Raw genomic sequence first — 4,624 nt, 5'->3', positions numbered from 1 at the left:
TTTAAAAGAACATATTTAAAGGCATGTGCCACCAGGTAATGGCCGATTGGAGAGCCAAAACCAGTTCTGTCTGATGGAGTGACACTGGATGTGTCAACTGTGTTTAGGAATAGTTGGCCAATACAAATCAAAAATCTATGTTTTTAGTGATTTTGTTTTTAGTTCTGGTTTTGCCTTTGCTTTCTGTTTTTAAGAGAACAAAAGAACATCAGGTTGCTTGGGTAAGGAGTAAGGGGAGACCTGGGAACAGTTTGGGGTGGGAAAGAGCAGGATAAAAATCTACTGTATGAAATTTTCAAATAATAACTTCTCAAATAGAAAGAATACTTATGAAAAACAAGGGCATATCTAATAGAATGGTATGATTTCATTTATGAAAATTCTGCAGATTAACATTTAAAGTCAACATTTCTAGGCAGTGACTCGTATCAGTAACACTGGATTATTTTTATAGGTGGTATTTGTTTTTTAAGGAGGAATGACATTATTATTAGAATTCTCATAGATAGAACTTGCACGTTTGAATGCATGTGTACTTTAACCCTAATATATGTGTACTTGGGGGAGAAATTCATAGATCTTATAGTGAGCCTAACTGGAAATATTGATTTATCATGTGATTTCTATGGGATTGGTATAGGGTAGTAGCTATTTAAGTTGTGTCATGCTAAAATCTTATGCCATTGAACATCTTTTTGCCATTTTCTTTGACAATGTGTCTTTTTGGTCTTTTGTTCCTCATTTGTTTTTTTTGGGGGGGATGTATATCTGTGCACATGAGTATGTGTTCATGTGGGTATATGTGCCCATGTGTACATATGTAGGTAGATGCCAGAGGTAAATCTTGAGTGTCATTTCTTAGGATGCTGTCTCTTGCTTTTGAGAGTCTCTCACTGGCCAGCAAGCTCCAGGTATCAGCTGGTCACCATTTCTCCAGTACCGAGCTTGCAAGTGCACAGTCCCAAGGCCAGCTCTTTTGTGTGCGTTCCGGATTGAACTCAGGTTCCTAGGCTTGTGTGGTAAGTACTTATGGACTGAGCTATCTTTCCAGCCTCTTTGATTTTTTTTCAATCAGGCTGTTTATCTTTCAATAGTAGAGTTTTGAGGTTCTCTGCATATTTTGGACAGCGGCTTTTAGCAGATACCTTTTTACAAATGTTTGCTGCCTAGATATGTCTTGTGTTTTCCACCTTATGTTGCCTTTCATATAAGAAAAATGTTATTTCTTTCACGAATTTTCAGTTCGGTGTTGAATTTCAAAAGTTATTGTCAAACCCAAACTATCAATGTTGACAGTGTTAAATGTTCCTATCCATGAACATTGAATATTTTTCTACTTACGTAATTATTAGTAAAAGTAATCTTTTACTAATGTTTCATTGATTTCTTTATGTAAATATTAAATTTTAGAAATATTATATATGTAAGTGTTTCCTATGCCTGCATGTATGTGAACCACCTGCTTGCCTGAGGCCTGCGGAGGTCAGAAGAGGCTATAGCGTCATCTGGGATTGATGGTATCGATGGCTATGAGACACCAAGTGGGTGTTGAGAGCTGAACCTGGGAGCAGCACATTCCCTTGAGCTCTAATCTATATCTCCAGTCCTTTACAAACAAACAAACAAACAAACACACCCTTATATCTATTTTGTGAGGGCAATAACTAAATATTTTATTTTTAGGGATATGACTGTTTTAATTCCTCTTTTTTTGTTGTCAGTGTCTAAGAAGTAACTGACTTTTATATTCTAGTGTTGTATCTGCTAAATATTGCAAGTCATTTGTTGTGTGCCTTTGTCTACTCTTTGAGAATTCTGTTTAATCATGTTACCTAGCTACCTACCTACCTACCTACTTACCTACCATCCTACATACACATGCACATAGACACAGACACAGACACAGACACACAGACACAGACACACACACAGACACACACACACAGTTGTATTAGTCTCTTCTTTGTCACTATTTTTAGTTAACTGCATCTGCCAGGGTTTTAATTCAAGCATCAGTGATGAGTGGTGGGGTGGGGATGCTTTGTTCTCTCCTGACCTAAAAGCTGTGTGGGCAGCATAGTTAATTTCTGTACTGAGTGCTAGGAGCGTTTGTTTCAGTGGCATGAGCGATCTTCAAGAAGTTAAGAAATGTTGACTTTTAGTTTTTTGGGTCACTTTCTTATGAATGCTGAATCCCATTAGGTACCTATTCTGGATCTACAGATATGATCATATGTTCTTTCTTCTTTAGCCTTATGCTGCGATGGATTATATTGTGTGTTTTAAGCAACTAATGAAGTTTTATACTATTTTATATATGCATATGCTACCTTCCTCTCATCCATTCCAGTCTCCCCCTTTTCTCTACTTGGTTTCTGTGTTCCTTGCTTCACTGTTTTTCTTATGCTGTACTCCCATCACAGCTTAAGTTCAAAATGAATTTTGGCCTCTCCAGCTCCATATTTAGTTGCTACCCGTCATGCACATGTCTCAGATCAAGAAGACAGTGTATTCTCTAAGGTTGGCAACCTCACACTCTGATTACCTGCCAAAGTAGAATTCCTGTGTGTCATCATGATATTCTTGGTAAATGTGTTTAGCATGGCTGACATGTTTGAATTTCCAAGGATACAGATGCGTTCTGGTAGCCTCATGGCCTTCTCACGCTGTCCCTTCATTTAGATGGCATATTATACCAACCACTGTCCGCTCTGTCACCTCTCCACCTGGATAACTCCTGATTTCTCAAAGCTCAGCTTGACGTCAGATCCTCTGGGATGCTTTCTTTCAATTCTGCTCTCTCCTTTGAACTGATTGAATATTTGTCCTAAAATCCATACCTCACAATTGCATGGCTTTGTACATACATGGTTTAATAACCCCTATCCTGAACTAGGAGCTTATTGATTTCAGGAATTATACATTTATCTACATACTACCTGTAGATAGCTAATTAGTTTTTAATGAACATATAGAAATAATATATATATATATATATATATATATATATATATATATGTGTGTGTGTGTGTGTGTGTGTGTGTGTATATATATATATGCATTCATTTTTGTTATATGTGGTGAAAATGCAGTGCTTATTTTTATTTTTAATTTTTTTTTTTTTTAGGGTTAAAGACAGATCTTTATTTCAAACTCCGATCTACCAAATTAGCGCTTCCCACCAACTCTGGGAGCAGGGACCTTCACAGGCTTCACAATCTTTTGTTTAGGTGCTGCCTTTGTGGGGGCCTTGGCAGCAGCCATTGCTGTCTTCTTTGATGCCTGCTTAGCCTTTTTTGCTTCCTTGGCAGCCCGTATAGCCTGCTCTCGCTGAGCTTTCCGAACTTCTGGTTTCTGATTCCTCTTGGCCATTATATCAGCAAGAGATGCACCCGTGATGGCTCACTGGAAATTGACTGCATGGCGGGTCCTTTTCTTTTGAATTTCTTCCGACTGTCCTTTCTTGTGTTTTCTTCTGTAGAGGACAGTCCAATTTATCTGCCGAGGATTCCTTTTGGAAAGGAATGCGGACTCACATTTTGCATTAAGAAACTGGAAAACCTTCCCATCGGTGCTGGCGTAGTGCCGCCGGTGTCCCGGGTAGATCTTGTACCCGCTGAAACTGCACAGCTCGACCTTCATGGTGATAGATGTCGGCCTGCCAGGGGAAAGATGCCGAAAAGCAGTGCTTATTGTTATATCAAATTATCAGGAATCTTATAACAGGAGGCTTTTTTGGTTTCTTAATATATTTGGATCTTAGTCTTGCCTTATTGTTGTCATGGTTACTTTTATTTTTCTTACTAAAGAATAGACATTGGTAATTATTGGTCACCTATCATGCCTGTCCTTTAGAGAGTGTCTTCATATATTTTCTCATTTTACATCTATGCTGCCCTTATAAGGTTGACCTCTCATAGCCATCGTACAATTGAGGAGACATGAGTTATGCAATTGACTTCATTTCTTACTTGCTCGGTGGCAGAGCCAAGGAGTTGGACTCGAGGTCCATCTATTATTTAGAGCTGAGTTTTTCTTCCTACACATGTTGTCTCTCTTCAGATACATATGGAAATGCTTACGCAATGTGTAGTGCTTGTGAAGGGTTACCATGAGGACATCTTTTATGGAAATTGTTTTCAAAGCAGTGATTCATAGAATGGTTGACACAGTCACCAAGCCTCTTTATTGTCTGATTTGCCAAATAGCTCTGTACTTTTAAATATGTTTGATGTTAAGAGTGTCCATCAAACAATAACAGAATTAGCTATTTCACAAACCGTGTTTGTATGAAAATAAACTCCCCCTCGGACAAGCTGAAGATTACAGCAAATGCTATAACAACACTGAAAGCTACGTTTGCGATCACATACATAAACTCAGCATGCTAAGCCATCAAGACTGAGCTTTGCATTAAAAAAAATCATTTGTGTTATTAGGGGATCACTTTCAAATTCCCTAAAAATGTGATGCTGTGCGCCTGCACAATGTCCAGGATACAGGATCTGGTTTGCACATTTGTGACAAATCTCTTCCCTGAGCTGCAAAACAATTTGTTTCTGTCATCAGAGGGTTAAAGAAGTGGTTTTCTTCCTGTGCTGTTGAGAGACTTTTTTTTTCCCTG

General features: G+C 38.3%; 1 pseudogene; it reads right to left on the bottom strand.

Annotated features, from left to right (window-relative positions):
- Positions 1-3,168: 3,168 nt before the first annotated feature.
- On the bottom strand, positions 3,169-3,657 carry LOC114616505 (annotated as a pseudogene).
- Between the last annotated feature and the right edge of the window lie 967 nt (positions 3,658-4,624).

The sequence above is a fragment of the Grammomys surdaster genome, unplaced genomic scaffold (assembly GCF_004785775.1).
Source record: "Grammomys surdaster isolate TR1022 unplaced genomic scaffold, NIH_TR_1.0 332333, whole genome shotgun sequence".
Lineage (NCBI taxonomy): Eukaryota > Metazoa > Chordata > Mammalia > Rodentia > Muridae > Grammomys > Grammomys surdaster.
This window is presented reverse-complemented; position numbering and strand designations above follow the sequence as displayed.